General features: G+C 33.1%; 1 long non-coding RNA gene across 1 annotated transcript in view; it reads right to left on the reverse strand.

Moving 5' to 3' along the window:
• LOC132695707 (uncharacterized) overlaps positions 1–23,510 on the reverse strand; it is an 85,713-nt gene that overhangs the window by 279 nt on the left and 61,924 nt on the right. Inside the window, exons 4-6 of the long non-coding RNA XR_009617871.1 lie at positions 390–527; positions 247–292; positions 2–134 (exon numbers count right to left, since the gene is read on the reverse strand). This is a non-coding gene — a long non-coding RNA (uncharacterized LOC132695707). The remainder of the gene's footprint in view (position 1; positions 135–246; positions 293–389; positions 528–23,510) is intronic.

The raw sequence follows: 23,510 nt of genomic DNA on the forward strand, positions 1-23,510 counted from the left end.
CGTGCAAGGGTAATTCCATTCATTCTTCTCCGTGTTGTGTTGATCTACATGGTGGATTACTACAACAAGATCACGCAGACGTACGAGCTCCACAATGCGTCTTTGGGCAGTGATGTTCTTTGTAGTTTTCACACCTAGACCAAAAGGAACGCTATTTTAAACACCAAATCAATATTGAAAACATGGTAGAAACGATTATGTGTGAATATGAGTGAGTGAGTAGACGCCCAATGATTGATGACTTACTTGCTGCTGCACGAGCCAACCTCTTCTGAATGCCAGGTTCCTTATCCTGAAACGGAATTTCTTGTTAGATGAGATATGATGACAGTTACCTTCTGAAACACCACATGAATAAATAGAAGTGAAAGGAAGTATGTCGAACCTACCTCATTGCAAAAGGAACCATTTAAATCGTGCCTCTGCTTTCTGGTCCGAAATGGCACTTGTCTTGTAAAAAAGGCAGAAACGGTAGTCGATTGTCCTCACAGAAAGAGCTATGGGGTCTATCTGCTATCTTCCTATTTCTAGAAAAAAAGCATAGCTTCATATAGAACATAAAGAACGACGTGAAAATTAACGTAATAATCACAAATAATGACAATCCTATATAGCTATATAGGAAGTTTCTGAAATGAAAATTGTATCCAAATTTTTTAATTCTTCAGCGGCAAAACAAATTTAGTGGAAAAAAGCGACCCCTAAATTTGAAATTTAAATTACTATTTAAACTTGAACAAAACAAAAATATATAATTAAATTTAATATTACGATTAATAATAATAATAATAATTCCTCAAATATGCTTAACGCTGGGATCGGAAAACACACGTCCCAAACAGTCGAAAGGGTTCGACTACCTTTACGAAAACAATAAAATTCGTGGCACCCGATCGTAAAAATAATTCAGAAACGCATCAGATGAAGATTACAACCGAGAAGAAAAGTTAAAGGAGTCACGGTGTGTTTCGAATAAATTGAACGTCTGGCCCAAACCAGATCTGCGTGTAACACGAGTAGCACCTATGAAATGAGGTCTTTAAAAACAGTAGGCGATATTAAGCCTTAATAACTACCTGTCCATGCATAAGATCGCCTACTGCCTTTGTACAGCTGGATTTTGAAGTTAACTGTATATCGTCAACCGCAACGTTACGGGTTCACATAAAGTTATACGTTTTGTTCCATTTGGAAAAAACGACGGCCGTATTAATACACTCCGAAATATCCGCCCGTATTTCTTTCTCGTCCGCCATTCGGATTCTCCGCATAAAATTCCATTTAAAAGTAATATTTAAATTATTCTTCATTCATTTTTGCTTTGATAGTACCAAATGACACTTTTTATGTTTACTTTTTTCTTTTGGGTAACACTGGAGGACGAAAAAAAGGAATGAGAAAAAATTTAACATTTATAACGCGCACCAAAGACAATTATTTGCTTCGTAAGGATATTTGTTGATACAGCAATAATTACAAAGATAAAGATAGCTTTATTTCCATAAGACTTGAGTTACAAGTGTTGGATATTGTCAGTACAATACGAATATAAAAATATAAAATTATCTTGGTATAATTAATTAATTAATAATAATAAAAATAATTAATAATGTTACAAAAATAACAAATATGTAAACAATAACAAAGAACGAATACGTATTAGAAGGTATCACAAGAAGCAAGAAAATCCTTAATTTTGTTTGACTATCTCCTTCAGTTCGATAGGCAATTTATTATAAATTTGTACGGTCAAACCAAAAAGACTATTTGATGTAAGAGACAGTCGATGTGTCGGAATTTTTATGTTAAGATTCGGTCTTAAATTGCACTGAATATCTGAGTTCCTCGAGAGCATATAAAGATTAGAGTTGCTTTTTATATAAGTGGCACAATTTACTATGTACATACTAGGAAGTGTCAATAAAGGGTGTTGCGGAAATAAAATTAAACAGTATAGTCAGCAAAATGCGTTTCATAAAGATTTGCTCCGCACGTGGGGAACCTCCCCAACAAACCAAGGCGTAGTTGAGCCAGGAATAGACATACGAAAAATAGTACATTTTTAACAACGGGAAAGAAACCTGATGGCGGAGCCTCCATATGACAGAATGAGTAAACAGAAAGTTTTTTGAGAATGAGATACACCTGTTCGAACCAACACTTTTCTGTTGGATTATGCTTTCAGTGAAGCGTACTAATAAACTCTTATTTAAATCCTATGTTGAAAAGGTGATCGTCTTAGTTTTACTTTCATTAGAATCAATTTATTACTTTCGGCATAATGATTCATTTGCTCAACAGTTTCTTGGTTGCTCAGACGAAGCTGGTAGAAACTGCATTATCCGGAAAAAAGGGAAAAGTAAGTATGGGGAAAAGATGAAATTTATAAACACTATGAATAATAAAGGATCGAGTAAACTTCCCTGAGGTACACCGCAATTCGCTGACCTGGAGTCAGAGACGTATTCAAATACTAAGGTATCCCGCAACTGCGTACGAACCCCAAACTAACCAAAACGAACCAATTTAAGGTGTTGTCCCTAATGCCATATGAACAAAGCACTAAAATGTCAACATCGACCAAGTCAAATGCTCTTTGGAGAACACATGCTGTTTGCTGCCTTTCTTCTAACTTTCCACGAAGATGCTTATATAAAGAGAGACTGGCATCCGGCGTTGATCGCTTTTTTCGTGAACCAATTCCGAGGATAATAAACCTAATGCGGTTTGAAGCAAACAAGTTCTGCTACCAGAGGCAGCTAGCCGCACCAAGGAGCCACGAAGCTGTGGAGATAGAGTAGATAAAAGTATGGATGGAGTCACACAATATTATCCACTTGGTGGTTCAAATAATTTAAAGAGCTAAGCCGTAAGTGCGGCACGTAAACTACTGACTTTTACCATCGATGAAAATCTGAAATGCTAAACTGACGGGGGTATTTTCTCTAGGGAGCGATACATAACGTTTCACGAAGCTGCGATAAGCTAATCGCAGCGTTTTTTTCTAAAAAAAAATGAGATATCAACGGAGAGAAATGGACGGCGTAGAAAAAAAACGCAACCTCACGATCGTGTAATGCGAAATCCTCTGCAAATGTCGAAAATATGTTGTTCCGAAGATGCAAGTCATTTTACTGATGGACGACTACGACAATGCCTTGTGACTTTTACCTAATTGGATTTGAGCTGTGTTGCAAAGTCTCAGTGAAATAAATTAATCGGAGTCGTGAAGCGAGACAGAACGAGAGGATTAGGGGGCGAAACATCAAAATATCCACGAAACGTCATTAATTACCGCGGACGAATTAAACAATTCGTATAGTATCTAGTTCCGGGCATAATTTGTTTCGTTACATGAAATTGTCGTGTTGATACGTTTTGTTTGTTGCCACCGTACACTTCAATCATTGTCCCGCTATGTTTGACCACATTTTGAATATAAATGGCGCGCAAATATTTCGCTCGGACCTGTCGAGCAAATCTTTCTGCGGTCTATTCTCGTTATACATGCAAAAGGGCAACATAAAGGCCGATACATGGTTTTGAGTCGCAAAAAAAAGGTCATAAACCAAACTTTATTGAAAACCAATCGACTTTTTATCGATATTTGGAAGAAATGATATTGAAGCGTCAATATGGCTTTAGAAACATCAATCTAATCAAATTCAAACGTGAAATTTGATCTGCTTGCTCTTCAAACACCTAAATAATAAAAATGTATTTTTTTGTCCAATTTGCATTTTTTTATCTTATTTTTTCCCTATTTTTCTCTTTTTCCTTCTAGGATTGATTATTGGCATTTTTTTCTTCATTCTTACATTTTATTATAATAAATATAGTTTATATAATTCTTGCAACTGGTTAAGCGAAATTAGTCGTAAGTCATAATTATTAATTAAAATTTTCCACATTCAAAAACTCTTTATACAAAATTTTATCAGTTTCTGAAATGAGACGACATTTCTAACATTCTAATCTGAAATCTAATATCTACGTGATTAATACAACTAAAGCCTTGATTTTCTTCTGCTGTAAATCGATTATAGGTCGTGCGGTTTCAAAAATTTTATAAAATCAATAAATTACAGCCAAGTAAAATGGGATATGGACGACTTTAATAAAAATATCAACCTTCCCTGACCAACATAAGTATTTTCAGAATAATAATACAAGTGTTCTTGGGAAAAAATGTTTTGATCTGGCTGAAACATGGTCGACGTTTTCGTTTAAAATTTCGTAGAATTAAAATTTAAGTTGAATTTTTAAAATTTTTGCTGTTTTAATATGTCACAGGATCGGAATAGTACCTGGGATGAAAGTACGGTACAAATTGACTGGGTATTCCGTCTGGTGGACAGACAGTGACCGAGCAAAGAGATAGTAACGCAGCAGACTATGATATTCAAACACAACCTCGGCCTTACCAATACTGAAAAGATTGTGACAGCTGAAGCATAAAAAACCTTCCGTTACTTTCTTATTGCCAGAAATGCCAACTGAACAATTCTATCGATGATTGCCGGCTGGGAAAATTATTATAGGTGCTAAAAAAACTCATTACCTGTCTATGCAAATGCAATTTTTTTAGGCAACCGCACATTTAAAAGTTTTGCATGCGATTTGAAAAAAAAAAGACGCACGGATTTAACGCAGCCCTTAATGAGATCCTATTTGCGAAACAAATTTCTAACCGAATTGATAATGCGACCCATCCGAACAACACCTGTGTAAATTCAGAATCAAAGAAAAAAAAGTGGCCAAAAAACGTTTAGGGAAACTGCGATCCCTTCGAAAAAGTTGACAAAAAAAGCGCCCAAAAATTGCCTACAATTCACCGTAGATGTAAAGTGAAAGGGTAAAAATTCAATACGGCAGGTAGGTATAAACCACTTCGGGGGTTTTTTGTCCCCCTCACTTTCGAAGCAGGTTGTATACAATAAAAGTATAAGCGCAACGGCTGGAAGTTAACTATTGCATATATGTATTTATGCGTAAGTCAAGGCAGGTTATTTTTTTTTCGTGGTAGAACGAAAAATGGCATCTTCAAAACAATTATTTCGCTTACAATGAAACAGGTTAGGCAAAATTACGGTTATTGGAGTTTGCTTTTTCAGGCATCCGTTGTACGGCATAAATTGTCATACATCTAAACAATGACTTCGCACTTTTGACTTCTTGATGACTAACTATCACAGTATTCACAGTTTCACGCAGTTCAATAAGTTGTATAAATGTCACTTTAGTCACAGAGCAAAGCGAGAATACATTCCCTGGCCGAAGTGGCTCGCGACCGTAGGTAAAGAAATTGATGCTTTAAAGTCACACTTCCCTTACACTTTTTACAGTAGATAACAGAAAAGCAATATTATTTATATCAAATTTTCACGACATGATGTCGAGGCTACATCATCTTCATCCTATTCTTTTTTATCCTGTTTTTCCGAATTTTTGGGCGGATCGGAAAATATTGATCTGTATCGAAAAATTTCGTGGGTAGGGATATTGGTTTTATATTTTTTAAATGCATAGCTCATTCTGTTAATTTTAATTTAATAGAAATCGATTTTTCACGTCAGTTTCGTTTCCCATGAATCTGAGTCATTTCAGTGAATGTATTTGCGTTGCTTAGTAAAAATTTATCCAGAAACTAACGGTCGTAAAAAAGTATAGTATGCAACACGTTCGGTAAACTTTTTAACTCACTCGTTTATTAAAAACTCGCTTCGCTCGTGTCAAATAAACTCGTGAGTCAATTGCCGTTTATCGCACTTGTTGCATAATATACTATATATATATATATATATATATATATATATATATATATATATATATATATATATATATATATATATATATATATATATATATATATAATGTATATATATATATATATATATATATATATATATATATATATATATATATATATATATATATATATATATATATATATATAATATACTATGAGTTTTTTAAATTGGTTCATGTTTGTCACCGTTTTTCGTCATCTGACAACACTGTCTTGGACCTACAGAAAGAACCGAAATGCTAACGGATATCGACCGAAAACGCATGGGGAACCTAATCGGAGTCCTAATCGTCCTGTCTCGCTTTTAAATTGTGACGCGGGATCAATGCTTGACAAACCAGTGACAGTTAATCTGCCGGTTTAGTAAAATTTGCATATGTTAATTCCGGATACCAGAATGATTGTCTGGCATTAGCGACGGGCCCGGTCCTGATCTTGTTAATCGCATTCCGAAACTCTTCAAGTTTAATGCGCGATTTACCGACACGGCTAGTCGTTTCGCGTTACTACCGAGTGCAAATTAAAGCAGATCCATGTTGGTATCGTTTTGATTGAACCGACTGACGTTGTAAAAACGATTAAAACCGCGAGATATAGCCCGAGCGTTCGACTCGACGCGCCGCTATTACGTATTTCGCGAAGAATCAAACCCAATAACCGTCAGGGAAAATACGAAAAATACTAAGAGCGACTCTGGCAGCGTAATTAGCATAATTTTAATCAAAATAATTAAACCCCGATCAATAAATAATATCTCTTATCTGCATCTTGGCCGCGCCGTCAAAATGAAATGAAAAATAACCTGACGAGAGTTCCTTCGATTTAGCCGGCGGCAGCCAAATCCAAGACGGTAAGCCTAAGTAGCGTCGGATTATTGAAAGGCAAGCCAAAAATGAATTCGACCCGAAACAGCGAACAAACATAATTTCTGAAATTTCGAAATTAAACTCGAAGAAATATAAATCTTCATTGTCTAACGTGCGCAACGTTGGGCGACATACCAACTAAAGGCGTTTTAAGCAAAACAAAAAATAATTAGACGAAAATATTCAAATTCGTCCCTAAGGAAAGCTTAAATTTTGTTATAGTGATGAAACTAATCGCGAAAAGACTTTAATTGCACCGATGCTTAAAAAATATCGAAAACTAAAGTCATACGAGAGACTGGACACATCGAAAGATTAAGTGAAATTTTGTCTGAAGAATTGAAATGAACAAACAGGCCCTTAAATTTTTTTTTTAAAAAGTAAAAAAGTTATCCAAAGGTTAAGTGACCGTAAATAGTTAAACAAATGGGAAACATTCGCCTAATCGTAGACAATGTTTACATGTTAATTATCTAGCTGTTCGTATTTTTATACCAGATGAAGTTAAAAACGATATTTATTTATTGTGTCGTTTGAACTACACGCTAATACCGAGACCACGAGATCGTCTCTATCCTACTATCCCCTTTTATCGTCTCTATCTATCTCTCTGATCCCAAGCAAACCGAACAATGCTCGCCCCTAAACACTAACTTTCCCTGGGGCGTTAGAGCACTTTGTCTAGGTAACTTTATACGGGTATGACACATACTTATATTTCGCAGGTGTTTCTTAGTAACATGGCAGGTACCCCATGAAAACAGAATTGACGCTTCCGTTTCAATATACTTACTTCATGATTTAATTTTCTTTCGTCTAGCAGATCGTTTGTTCAATTTTTCGTGATTTAAAAAGAAAACAATAAATACATAAAAGGGAATTTAAGTAAAGCTATCCATAACTTTGTGAATGGAGTTTGTTAATAGAGAAATGGATAACACAGGACAAGTAGACGTGACTTCTGATATAAATACTTCATGATCTTCATAACATTACATAAACATGCTATGTAACTATGCAAAAACGCGATTTGCATGAATATAGCCACTCTCAAAACTTGCCATTATTTTAGTATTTTCGAATTCCTCTATTAGCTAGGCGTTTAGGTGCGTTATTCTGCACCAAAAATATTTCAGACCATTTAAAACATTTAGATTTGAAAGATCGCGATTTTTGTTTATTAACTAATTAAGAAGGATATTTTTAATTTGGAATAAAGTTGTTAAACGTTAAATCTTATTTTAGAGGAGATTAATTTAAAAAAATACCCTCTAATATTTTGTATGTGTCGGTTTACCATCACTACTACAAATCGCCAAGCCAATTGCCAATAGAAAGTTCTGAAACGACACTACTTACTGTGGTTTATTTCAATTAAAAGAAATATCGAAAAACTTATTCCCAATCATATGTGCTTACTTACAGAAATTAACCGCTTATATTTTGTGTATTTTCACCCTTTGTTGTCCATCCTTACATTCACTTGTTACTAACCAAAATTAACCATGAATATTTTGGCGCTATTCACCAATTTTCGTAAATAAGGCATTTTTTATTATTAAAATATTGTTATAATTAGTCTTAAATTTAGCAAAAAATCAATAAATATCACAAATTTTCGTTACAGGCATCGATGTTGTTTTAGTAATTTATGAAACTGTAAGGTAGATGAGGAATTTTAAAAAATAAATTAAATTCTTTCTGAAGGCAGCTGCTACAAACTTTACCAACCATACATTGATCGATCATGTTATCTCCAGTCTCGAAATCTTAAGCTAGTTTTAATATCGTAACTAATAATGTTATAATTAATACATTTTTAGATTATAATTCCCTATATGTTTTTATTTTAAATACATTACAAGAATCGAAAGCTGGAATTAACTATGATAGCTAGCTAGTTCTCGAATGGTTATGGGGTGTCACAAGGTTCGGTGTTTGGCCCGTTACTCTACTAATTAAATGTTCTCACTTTAATATGTGCTAATCTAATAGAAATGATGATGATACAATTTTTGAAAGGCCGGAATGAGTATGACTGGATAAAATATTAAATGGTAGTCAAAAAACTAATACAATTTTTATGTATTAGTATTTATTGGACTGCAGTAGAACTATAATTAAAGGATGTCTATAATAATAATACTTTTCTCTATTTCAAACGACAACTACCCACGAAAGTAAGCATTGCATAAATTGAAATGACGTCACAAAAAATAACTGGTTCTATTTCAATAGTTTATTTATTTTTATATATTTTATTTTTTGTATTATTATTTATCTATTTATTTATACACTTATTTATTTATTTACACAACGCGTACCTAATTCATGGTAAGCCCCTCCACATGATTTTAAATATTTGATAACCATTTTAATTTTATGACAATTCTTTTTTGGGCTATACGCTCTTTTTATATCTCAGCGCTACCCCACAAGACCGTAGCAAGGGTTCTCATACCAAATCCCACAGCTCCAAGCTTTAGGCATACAAAATTAATATGTTTTTGCCATTATAAAAAGTCAGGTAGAGTTGTTTATTCTGCAAAATCACGTTAGTTTTATTTTCATTTGTTTGTGTTATTTCATGGTATCTGATAATTCGTTATGGCGACATTTATTTCTAGTACTCAGTGTGCTATTTTGAACAATACCAATATTATTATTTAATTTATACATAAGCAATTTCTGCCAACACATTCGTTCGTAGTAGACGTTACTTAAACCTAAGAAGATACCTAATGCTAGATTTTTATTTTCAATATGGTCTAAAATCGCCTTCGCACACTGGTGAATATTTCGACATAGACCAATGCATAATAAAAAGTTTGCCAATAAGCCAATGGACCTATAGTGCAGCCTTGTGCGGTCGCTTGATTTTAGCTAACTTAAAACGATCTAGTTGTAAAATTAGTGCACAATCTGTTTTCCTAGTTAATAATCATTTATAACAATAATTTATCATGGTGTGTTTCCATGAAATTTATTTAAAAGTCTAGAGTCGATTCTTCTTTTAGTTTACAATCATTAATATTGGAGGTTTAGGTAATATATAAGTTTAAACAAAACTTTAATATTTCGTACGTGTCGTGTTGCTGACTGTCTATTAGAGGCGCACATCAGGTTTGGACAAAGTCTAAAACAGCGAACCTGTTGATGCATGCAGTGTCCGAATTAACGCTGCCCATTGCCCCTCACAGGATACGTTTCAGGCATATAATATACATGCGGCACGCATATTGCATAGTAATGTCTCGATTGTAACATGGCGTTTCATATACTTAAAAAAAAGAAATAGAAAACGTACAGGTTATCTCGCGATACGGCGATAATAAAAAGTCACTCGCTCATACCGCCAACCATCTTGAAATGTCAGCACCGAACCGTTAACATGTGCGATTTATTTACGCAATTTGATTCACGCCATATCAATAATTTTTTTTCGTCAACGCAACACGTGCCAAGTTCGGTTGCGAGACATTTGACAGCAACCATATTGTCTTCTTTCTTCTTTTTTTTTTATTAAGAAGCACGCACATTGTCGATTGATATTTTAAGCTCTCTTATCTTCGAACATGTGTTACGGGCATTACCGTAATCTTAATGGCTCGAAATTAGTTTGTCGTCGACTCCGCGTCCATATTTTACCATTAACGGTACTGGTTTTTAAATGTTAAAAAACACAATAAATATTATCTTTAATACCGCATCTAAATTTAAACGGTCACTGCTTTTATAGTTGTAGTTACCGGTGTGGGACTGTCAAAATATTAAGTGAATACGTGTCAAAAACTGAGAGGCAGGTTTTTGAACTCTGGATTCGATCGAAAATTAGGTTTTACTTACGAAATTGAGTTTCAGTCATTTTTGAAGAAGTCGCATTGATTATTATTCATTACTGTTTTGTTTTACAATTTTAATTTATTAATTAAAAATTCAAAACCTGCTAAACAATATATACAATTTTCATTGTAGAGAAGCATTTATTACCGTAAAAGTTTTAAATTTCATGGCTTTTCCAATGCATCAGGATAAAAGATTTACATAAATAAATATATAAAAAAAAGTATAAATCAATATTGTATTTAAATTGTATTCACAGCTACTAGAAATGGAAGTTCTCTCTCTATTCTATCGCAACTTGCACCTAGAATTATTAAGTTTAAGTGTAGTGGATTCTAATTTAAGAATACAAATAAGTATCTCCTGTGTTTGAAATAATACTACACTTTTTTTATGAATATAAGATAGTAACAGGTAAGCATCATCATCACAGTTAAGATGTATTTCCTATAAGCTACGACTTTTATCCGTTTCTGTCTGAATCACACAGCAAATCAAAATAGTCAGATAAAATTTTGATCTGTATATCAAATATCTTAAACAAAAATAATACCGAACATGTGTACCGAAAATATTCTCGCATAATAATAACACTACATTACTACGTTATTGTTAGAGATAATTCCAGGATTTACGTTGAACTTTAACGGACGCAAGCGATAACGCAGAAGGAAAAAAAATCAATGACCTTGTTTCCACAATCGTTTCAATTTATACCTCTTATCGCGAACAGGCGAAAACAAAACAAAGATAAAAATTATGTATCATCAAAAATGTTTATTGTTTGGTTTAAATGCCGCGTAATATGAAGTCTGGAAGGCGAATCGCTTCGATAAATGCATCCTAGTTTTCTCGAAAATTCTAAACGTTTGCGATAAAGTTTTTGCGTTGTTAGGTACATCTATCGACAGGTTATCCGTTAAATCTGAAAACAAATGATTTTTACCTAAAGAATCACATACTTCACGTCACGCACCCATTTAATTATGTTCCGCTAGAGTGTGCTGAGTATTCGAAACTTAATTTAGAAAGGTATAATTAGTAATATTAATCAAAGTTGTCTACATTTTTGCTTAGCTGCTTCGCAAAAAACTTTGGCTCCGACAATTATGTCATTATGTCGAATAATTTTTAAAATATTCATAAATAATTAGTTTTAATTTTCTATGCGTTTTTTTTAATAAATTAAAAATAAACTGTTCAAATATAGCCCTATAGCGAGCTGTTTTTTTACGAAAATGAGGCAAACGGAAAAGTACAACAAAATTTAACGGTTTTTCTTACTCTTCCAATCTTATATCTAACGCTTTTATTTCCTACCGTCGTTTTCGTCGTCAAGAATTTATCTGATGAACTTTATGTAGTCCGTTTCCACCTGATAAATCAATTACACCCCTGAATTATCTACGCTAGCCTATAAAAATATCCTCTTTTGTTGCGGCCGTATATTTTTATTGTCGACACCAAAAGACCGAACGACATAGACTGCCCTCTCGACTCAATCGAGCCTATTTAGGGATATACAACGTAAATGAAGCATCGCGAAGGGTTAGGTTATCAAGAGGGCATTTACATTTTATAACATTGTAGATGGTCATCTCCATGCAATTTAAATGAAATATGGCAGTCGAATGTCTTTTTTAGGGAGGAATAACTCACTCCGTCTCGGACCTTGCGGTCCCGTTTCGAATTTTTAAATTGAGATCATGTTCAAAATCTCGACATAAATTCAGACGTAATGTGGGCACAGCCTACATGAACCAAATATACATAGATTAGTTTAGTTCGACACTATCGCCTTTTAGGCTTATTGTTTATTAATTTACTTCACGACATTAAAATTTTGCTTCGTCTAAAACTAAGAGAAAAAAGTAAAATGCAATTTAATCCAGTGCAATATAGTTGTAACATAGGGATCGTTTATTATAATTATTAGTTTTATACGATATTAGAAATTTAAAATACTCAAACGGAAAACTAAAATGTTCCGTTAAAGACTAGCGCTGTGGAGATAGTAATAAAACATAATTAAGTCGTAATATAAACTTATGCCTTATTTATTATACAAAATCAAATGATCTTACGATATAATTATATTTTATTAAAATAATATTTGGGTAGACAACGTTACACATTTCTACGGTGTACTGTGTTACCGACTGAACTTTATTCTTTCCCTGAGTACGTTGACGATTTAGCTATTCAGGAGGTCAACCGCTAACGCTTTAAATCTAAAACCGCCCTTCTCGTGAGTCATATCGCTGGCATGTCCGGAGTATTTTATCGATTACGCATAAGTTGAATGCTCCAATTTCCAATTTCCCCGTTAAAAATTATTATCCGAAAGGCAACACAAACTTTTTAAAAACTCACCGAAGTTATTGTAAAACATCGGATTCTGTAATAAATTTTTATAGACGAGAATTATTTAAATTATTACAAAAAGACGCGTCCCAGTTTAAATATTGTTGCAAAAGTTTTTAGGTTATTTCTTGATTTTTATGACTTCTGTACAAAGGCATTCCGTTAGGGTTTTACAAAATGTTGATATAATCAAATTATAAACCTCTTCTATGCGTGCCAATTTTATGTACTAAGAAAACAGAAACATTTAGACACTTTGGTAATAAACAACAACAATAAAATTTCAAAATATTTCCTCGGTGGAAACGTACGTAGATCATTTTAAAATGTAAAAAAGACTCAAAAACTCAAATCAGGTGATTTGAGTGGTCAATTCCAGAGTGTTTTAACTGATTTGACGCAAATGAAACGAAAAATATTTCAAACTTTGAATCAAAATTAATGCTAACTAGAAAGAACCTTGAAATTTCATTGACTATTGATAAAACACATGAAATTACAAGAAAACCATTGAAATGGACAAATTATACATCACGCCATAAAATAATATACAAGGTAGAAAAAGGAAATTTTGCAGTGTTGAAAATGATGCAATTCGGTGCCAAATTTTCGACACCCTGTAAGCGATAAATCATTTCTCAATGTCAAATTTCGTTAGTTCCAATTTTTTTAAAATAATCAAAATATGCGATTAGGTATAGGGAAACTTCAAATAATCTACCACAACTTTTCAAATATCAAATATTATACATTCATTTATAGGTGTTGCGATATACATATGAGATATCCTGTAAAGTGATAACTATTAATATTGCAGGCTGCATTGGCATACAAAAAATTCTTATGAAGTTATGAGTGGCATTTATCAAACAACGTCTTCTGTCTAAGACATTTATATTCTTCAAATAAGATGCTGGGACGACGGTCAACGGAATGCACAGCAAATTAGTCATCGAATAAAACCGTTTAAAGTTATTTTAATTAAAGTGAAACCAACGATCGGCAAAAAATCGGCCCGACATTAACATTTTTCACGGGATCTTCCGGATCACATTCAAACCGCTGCGATAGCATTTTGAACGCGCCAAGGTCTCCGTTGAAATAAAATCTACTGCTGCCGCCACAGAAATCGAAATACCTTAAATACCGAATTGTTCGTTATTCGACCATTCCGCACGAAACACGATGTGTTATAGAATCGACAAATTCGTGATTACTTAGTGGGACTGGAGACAAACTAAAAAAAATGGTAGATAATCCTGCACAGGCGCTTACTATTCGCATTAGTACGTCGCAACGTGAAAATCATTAACAAAATGGCAATGTTGATTGGACCCACGGACAAATAAGTTTTTCGTTATCGGTACATTTTGACAGTTGCGAAACGATCGAAACTGGACACACTTCATAAATTACCCCAATCAAAACACAAAATATAATTGACGACGTGTGCACCCAGCGAGCAAATGAAATCTGCACGTGAAACAATTGAACGAACCCATATATTAATGCCAATTAATCATGTGACTTTGATATTTCCAAATAAAACGCACCGTATATACATAAAGAGAGCCTCGTTACGACTAATTTCTAATGACAAATGGCCGTATTAATATAATACACTTTTAATAATAGTACGTCGTGCGAATTAAAAAGCTAGTCGAGCGACAATCAAATTAATTTCGACTGCGGAGCGCAATTGATCCATAAAAAAGGAAAATATAACTTCCTGGGTGACGTTAATTATATATCTGGAAGGGCGACACGGACGCGTTATTTATGCCGAAAGAGAACTTTAAACCTGTTATTACTTTGTCGTGATACATACACACTCACACAGACAGAGAATGCCGACGGCCACGTCAATTGGGTCTTAACTTTTTTGAAAAGAACATTTGTACTAACAATATCACAGGACGTTGACATTCCCTAGATTCTCATTAAACCCGATAAATTCACCTCCAGCAAACTAATGCTGTTCAATCAGAGCTTTTAGATTTCACTTTGGGTATGCCCCAGGGTTCGATCTTGGGCCCTGCGCTGTTTCTCTTCTTTGCTATAACGTAGCTGATAGATTAAATCCCTAGTAAAATCAATTCTGGTTAAAAAAATGACTCTATATACATTGACGTTGATAGAGCTTTACAATTGCAAATAAAATTTACTTTTCTAGTATGAAACTTATTCGATTCGAGGTTTTGGATATGACTTTTGAGGGTAAACCAAATACCTTGCCCCTCAACTGTTTGGGTTAAGTTAAGTTTAAGTTTTACAGCTATAAATAAGCGTTCCTTTTCTAAAAGGATATCTCCACTTCCACTATATGAAACCTATTCGATCAGAGGTTCGGTTCGATCTTGGGCCTTGTACAGTTTCTTTTTTTTTTGTTGCCCTAACTCTAATTAAAGAAATAGATTCTATGAACGTTGAGGCTGATAGAGCTTAACTATCCATATATATCTATCGATCTGTTTAGCTCCACTCTCGTCACTTGAGGTCTGCCGTTGTTTCCTTTTTTTTATGTTGAAGTATTTTGGGAGTCAAAATAAATAAGAACTAAAAGTTCAGATTTTAGCTTTTAGGTCTTTTTTATTTTGATAAATGGATTTTCATCAAGTAAAAGCCACCTCAGTTCAATATTTTGAGAGTAAAGAAAATAAGTTTCTTGGAGTAACTTGAGAATGTTTAGATCCCAAGAATTACACCTTTGCACAGTATCATAACTAGAAATTTCAGAGGTTTTATTCAAGCAACTTATATAACGTTTTTTACTTTAAGTTATTCGCTAATATTTAAATTGAAGAAAACCTAGTCGAAGGCAAGATTAAAAATTGTAGCCAAATTAATTGTCGCTATTATATTTGGTGTGCGTAATCAATCAATCAAATGAAACCAACCAATTTTACGGCTGAACAGTTTACGTTTAAATAAAATGGCGGTGACATATCCTATTTAAAGATAACCGTGTACTTGACAACATGACTCCTTTTTTATGATATATGCAATAACAATATTTTTTAGACGTAATCTTCTTTTGCCACCAAATCGCATTGTGAAAACAGAAAAGCTGAAGATCCATATAAATTAATAATAATAACATTTATTGCAGAAAAAGAAAAAATATGTAGGTTCTTGAGATTAACTAGCTAAAATCAGTTTACCTGTTGCAAAATAAAGGAGGTAAATTTATTGATTGATTGACAGAATTGTTTTTTTTATTGAGGGTGGTGACATGGCACGTTGAAATCTAAAATTGAAGTTTTTCGCTTATGCTGGATGTTAGAAATTTTGGTTTTACCGAATTTCCGAACGTCAAATAGAGTCAGGTGGGGTATACGGGGAACAGCGTAAGCATATCGCTAAATAAAACAATAAAAACGTCACATTACGGCGAAACAGGAGAAGCGAAGACAGTAAATAAACGTGACCCGACGCAGATACCGAATTTATGTCGTAATTAATGCGGTCCAGAAATATTCCTCCCGAGTCCCATATATAATCTAATCGATGACGCATTATTTATGGGAGCAATATAACGTTCGGAAAAGCGATGCAATAGTAGAAACAAAGAGGAAAGACCTGCGTGGAAAAAGGGCAATAGTAATCAATGGCCGGAGTGTATTCCTTAAATCAACTGTCGTAACACGAAACAAACTGTCAGCTAGGGCAGTTATGGGGCCATCATCTCGCCAGAGTCGAGGTAAGAAGTATCAGCGGCCTGTGGTGATATAATAAAGTAATCTTTCGAAATGTCGGTCGCTCTTGGTCGGGGCCATAAACATAACAATAACTCAGCCCTACGCCCGTGTGCCCTTTGCTGTTCGCAAACCAGACGAGCGATCCGCATATACGGCCCCTAATATTCACGTCGACTTTCCATTGTTTCGAATTAAATTCACGCGATAAATTAGTTGTCACCTGATGAACAATGGATACAAATAACACGATATCTGTTTTCTTTAAACGCCAAAAAGTACGCGATAAGATAAACACTAAATAGTAATAACAATAATCAATTATAAAATTATGGATTACCTGCGTTTTAGTTTATCTATTAAACATATCTGAAGGGTTGATGACTTAATTCGATTAGTAATTTCAAAAGAAAACTCACTGTTTATACAAATGTATATTTATTACTATGTATACCTTATTATTCAGTCTTTTTGTCAAACGTAAATTTAGAGTTTAAGTTGTATAAAACCTTTTAATGTCTTAATTTATTTTTTTAAATATACAACTAAGTCAAAAACCGAAAAAAGAACCAAAAATGCTCCAATAAACCAACCTTATGAAATTGGCTATCATAATGAATGAATGGAAAAAATGGATCTTGGAAGATGGAGAGTTAGGAGAGTTGCTTGCTCAACTTGCTTATTTTAACTGAAATGCCAAATGCAATATAGAAACAGTTCATTTATAAAGTTCTATAGCCAGATTTCACCGAAAATGTTTTTGGCACACCCAAAATATCCGTAATTTTTTTTAATTCAAAATAGGCAATTTTCTATGTCAGAAAAGGACGGTTGAACGTGTTTAACTTTAGTTAGTTGGTTCCATTCTAAAAAATCAAGAACATTATAAGAAGAGGAAATGAAAACAGAAATAAAGAAATTGTGTACAATGTAACACAATATTTGTGGTTGACGCCAATCTTTCCTATAATTATTTCAGAGGAAATGATTCACGAATTAAATTTTACTAGTTTCTCATTTATTTATGGAAAAAATTAAAAAAAAAAACATTTTAAGTCTTCTTTCGTTTTTGAAGCTTTGATTATGGCCGAAAACAGTTACATAATAGTATATTATGCAACAAGTGTTACCTAGTTACTTAAAAAGTTTACCGAAGGTGTTGCATACTATACTTTTTGTACGACCATTAGTTTTTGGGAACATTTTCGCAAAACGACAAGAAAACATTCACTGACATGACCGTCAGAATTCAAGTGGTGCCGTAAAATCTCCGAAAACATCCGATTGCTCCCAAACCCGTACGGTAAAATCCCGGAAATGTCCGAAGTGGCTCGGATCCGTGGGAAACGAAACTGACGTGGTAAAGTGACGCTTCCCGCACGCTAGATCGGCGTGTAATTCGGTATTTTACAGACGGGAGAAGAGAAAAACATATATTTGCATTGCTAACATATAAAAAATAAAAAAAATTATTTTCCGAACTGAAGGAAACTCAAACTAACCAAAGCAAAACCTAAGTCCGCCTAATTAAATTTATTTATTATATGGATTCCAAACAAAAAACACTTCGATAAGTTAAAAACAACACGGGCTCAAAAATTCGACCCATAAGAAAGTTTCTTATAAAAAAAATTGTACAATACATTTTCTTTGCACGACATTCATACATACATACATATATAAAGATAATATTTCTCTTCACTTATTAATAATAAGAAAAAAATAGAAGTTATTACACGTACGAAGTATCCATATCTCGTTCCATGCCACCTAAAGCCCACAAAATGGAAATGATACATTTCCTGAAATAAATGGTTGTATTTGTAAATAATTTCGCTTAAACGCGCTAGTTTTCGTTGTTAAATATGCCGCAACTAGAGAGGTAAAGATTCGATAATAAATGCGACAAGGTGACAAATAAAAACAAAAATGGGATAAGTAAATAGGGAGACATAAACAACGAACATTCGGTTAGTAGATTGTATCCGTACCCGTTATGCATTCTGATTAAGACAACAACATCGAACGCGGCCTATTGTGTATTCCTAGCGATAATTGTAAATGACCAACGCGTTTTCCTAATTTGCATTAATAAAAAATACTACCTTATGTCGTACATAATATGAACAAGCCGCGGTATTTGTAAAACCGCGTTATAGTGCAGAAAACGCCGTCCTTTTTTTCGTGTAAACCGCGATGTTAACGTTGTTACGAATTTGTAAGCCCGACCACAGAATATAACACAATACCGTGGAAATTGCACGAAATAATTAGGGTAATTATCGCGCGGAGATCGCAGTTTACTGGAACTTGGCCAAAAACTTTCACCGAGGCCGATTGTGAATATTTTATCTTGAATGCGTTATTATAGCGTTGATATCCGACCTCTAGAATTATTCTCGCTAATATAGAAGTTTATATACTAAAAACGTTTTATTACTGATTGAAGTTTGTCCTCGGCGTTTTTTTTTTCGCTCATTTTCTTTCATTTCTGAGTGAAATAAAATGCCTTTGTTTTACTCGGTAATGACATTTTCATTAAATGGGTCGCCTTAAGGTTACACTACGGTCGCGGCGTTAAATACAGTTTTCCATTGCGTAATAAGTTTGTATTACGTTTTTTTTTTCTTACCATGCGCACAGCAAAAAGTGACTGCATTTACACAAAACGTACGCGTTTTACTATCCGAAATGAAATACGCGCGGTAATTTACAATTACGATACTTGCAAATTTACAACGTAAATTAAGTTACATAATTATTTCAGTGTTATTACAACGTAAATGTTTACTATAAATTAATGGTGGAATACATCATAAAAAATATTGGATCTTTGTTGTATGTTGTTTACTTAACACTTACGGTGTATTTGTAGGACTCTACTTATCTTAAAGGAATTGTGCAAGTTATTAGAAATCAAATATTCGCAATGCCAATAAAATTACATAATTATTTCAATGTTTTTACAAAGTAATTGTTACCAAAATGCCGTTATTATTGCTAGGGGTTAGGCAAGGTGCACATTTAGAATCTAACTAAAATTAAATAATTATTTTTGTGATCACAATGTAATTATGTTTATATTACGAATATCGCAAATCTTAACTTTAAATTGATGGTGGAATATATCATAAAAAATGTTGGATCTTTGTTGTCTGTTGTTGACTTAACAGTTACGGTGTATTTGTGAGACCGTACTTATCTTAGAGGAATTGTACAAGTTAAAAGAAAATAAATATTAATTAAAATATTCGCAATGCAAATAAAATTACATAATTATTTCAATATTTTTACAAAGTAATTGTTGCTTTAAATTAACCGTGCAATATTTTATCACAAATACCATTATTATTGCTAATTATATTTATATTGTGAATAACGTAAATGTTCACTTTAAATTAATGGTGGAATATATCATAAAAAATGTTGCATCGTTGTTGTCTTTTGTTTACTTAATAGTTATGGTGTATTTCTGAGTCTGTACTTATCTTAGAGGAATTGTACAAGTTATTACAAATTAAATATTCAAAATACAAACAAAATTACATAATTATTTTAATGTTTTTACAAAGTAATTGTTACTTTAAATTAACCTAGCAATATTTTATTACAAATACAATTATTATTGCTAATTATGTTTGTTTTGGATACAACGTGAATGTTTACTTTAAATTAATGGTGGAATATATCAGAAAAAATGTTGCCTGTTGTTTACTTAGCAGCTATGGTGTATTTGTCAATCAAATATTGGCAATGCAAATAAAATTATATAATTATTTCAATGTTTTTACAAAGTAATTGTTACCATAATACCATTATTATTGCTATGGGTTATGCGACGTGAACTACAATTAAATAATTATTTTTGCGATTACAATGTAATTATAACAAAATTACAATAACCTTACTTTTCGTCAAGTAATTAAAAGGAGCAGCAAGTGGTAATCCGTGTATTTTTTGTGGCGTTCTTAAACGTGGAACAAATCTTGGTTACCGTGGCAGTAGCAAATAAGCTCTCAGCAGGCAGGACGACTCTCCCCAGGGATATAAGTCCCTTTTCGTACGAAATAATCCCCGGAAAATCCTCTCAAACTCAGGTTTTTTCTACTTGCTCTTAGGAAAATTATATTACCTTTGGATAATGTTAATTAGATTATCGTTGTTTTCTTCCGTTGCGCTTATATTAATCTAGATTTAAATACAAAGTGCGATTGCATTTAATTAACGGATAAACCGATTTGCTCCGTTAATAGTTTGACAGTCGGATTCCAATCGCTGACCAGCATATCGTTCAAATTGGCAATTTAAAATATCCGACGACATATTTGCGATTCGTTTTCCCTTGCCGCGAATACCGGGGATAAAATTACAATTCCACCCTGAACGGACGCCTGTTTATTGCAAACGCGTCATTATGGAAGGTAATTGGTTGGTAAATCGTCTCATTTCATCCAGATCGAAATGAAGATTAGGAATTTTTTTGACGGTTAAATCAACATATTCTGCGCCTACTTCATATCCTATAAATAAACTTGAATGACATTATATGGATATATCATTATTATATACGTTGGGTTAAAAACAGCACCATTTCACTACAGAATCATTTTATTTTATAGAATATTTTTAAAATGAACTTCCGAATCTCACATAGGGTCCGTATTTTCTATAATTTATATAAACAATATGAAGATCTGTTTTCATTATATCCATTATGACCTGACGACTGGTTGGAATACGCATTTTGACATTAATACACAAAATGTAATATCATAACTTTTACTGTAAACATCCATAAAGTCCATTATAAAAAATATAAAAAATTGTAGAATAGAAAACATATCAGCAACTTAAATATACTGCATCAGTTTTACATTGATCGAATAGAAAAACTAAAAAATGGACAAATAACTTTACCGCTCTTGAGACTCGTCGACGTTCGACTATATAAAATAATACTCATTAATGTAATTTGCCCAGAATTGTTGTGTAACATTAATTTCCTTGGGTCACCTAGACACTTGAAAAATAAAAGTATTATTTCTTTAAAACAACAAAGGACAAATTATACAACTTACCCAATTAGCAAGTAGGGTAGTTAGTATTTGGAGGTTCCACAGGGCAGTGTTTTGGTATTGTTTCTTTGTTTCATTTATTAACTTACTTTCGGATAATAATAATAACAATAATAATAATAATAATAATAATAATAATAATAATAATAATAATGTTTATTTACATTGACTTTTAACAAAAGTATCGGATAATATCAATACATTAGAACACTAAAATACCAACTTTAAAAACAGATACCACATACAAAAACTCACAAAGTATATCTCATTACGCATTACTACAATTCCATGTATTCATCATAGAATAAAAAACATTCTTATTCAAAATGAGCTTTAATTTTGCTTAAATAAATGGACAGGCAATATCTATCTGACGGACAAAGGCAACTTATTATATAGTTTTATTGGATGACACGTAAATTCAGTAAAAATTAAATGTAAGGATACGAAACAAATTGTAGGAGATATGCTTAGCCTAGATTTATATTAGATCCACAACTAGTTATATAGATTATTTATGTAAAAAAATGGAAAGAAAATTGCCTTTTTTTGCATTTCTTGGTCGTTGTCTCAATGGGCTAGGATTCTAGTATATAACGCGATTTTTGCACTCTATTTTAAGTATTATGGCCCATTATTATATTTTCAACTCAGGAAAATTTACTTAGGCTTAGGCAACAAAATAAAGCAATGTCCATGAAACTTCGCTGGCTAACGGTTAAGCAAATCATTAAAAGGGCAAATTTAATTTTGATTTACAAGGTAGAAAATAGACGACTACCAACATATTTAAATGAGTTTTTGGTAAAAAGGTCTAATTTGCATGATCACAACATACGTGGTGGGAATGCTGCAATATTGAAGTTGTTCTGCAGAAATCTTTATTTTTCAAAGGGGTTATGCTCCTAGCGTAAACATATTTTTCTACTCCCCTGAAATATATTTTTTTTCTACTCTCATAAAATACTTAATTACACCCCGATCTAGCGACAAGTCAGTTTCGTCTCCCACGGATCCGAGCCACTTCGGACATTTCTGGGATTTTACCGCAGTGATTTGGGAGCAATCGGATATTTTCGGAGATTTTACCGCACGGTTTGAATTTTGACGTTTGCCAATTGTGACGGTCATGTCAGTGAAGGTGTTCGTGTTGTTTTGCAAAAATGTACCAAAAAACCAATACACCGAAAAATTTACGTAGTAAAATCTAAAGGACTAGTCGGCAAGAAGAGTTTCCCACAGAAATTTTACATACCGTTCGCAGGAATTTTAGTGGTTTGGTGGTTTTATATTAATATCTTGCCAAGACCAATTGTAAGATTTGCAGATATCCAGGTCTCATCAGTATCTACAAACAAAACAAAATTTAGGGTTAGGATCAGCTTTTTCTTGCTTATACAATCTTAAAAATTTAATCCTCTTAAAAGCTCTATGCTTAGATGATTTTTCTTCCAATTACAGTATTTTTATTTAAATAAAAATGGTCAATTGTAAAAGTTAAATAAACAACATAATGTTTTAAAATTGTGTTTATTCCGTTGTTTATTTGGCATATCCAATAATACATATCTCTCTGTCTAACGCACACAGTTTAAAAGAGACAACAACAGCAGAACAGATCGGAACGATAAACGAATAGGTTTAATGGGAACTAGTAAATATTTTGTAATATTTAGTAATCCGAAAATAATAATAATAATAATAAAGGGCCTTTATTCGGTTTCAAAGGAGATATCTTACAAAAATATGTAACTGTGAGGGCGGCATCCAACATAGTTGCTCTCATGCAACATGCATATGACACTATAAAATAAAATATGGCATATAAATAACATAGACATTCATTCAAAATGGTAGA

Source organism: Cylas formicarius, unplaced genomic scaffold (assembly GCF_029955315.1).
Source record: "Cylas formicarius isolate icCylForm1 unplaced genomic scaffold, icCylForm1.1 PGA_scaffold_12__32_contigs__length_19106922, whole genome shotgun sequence".
NCBI lineage: Eukaryota > Metazoa > Arthropoda > Insecta > Coleoptera > Brentidae > Cylas > Cylas formicarius.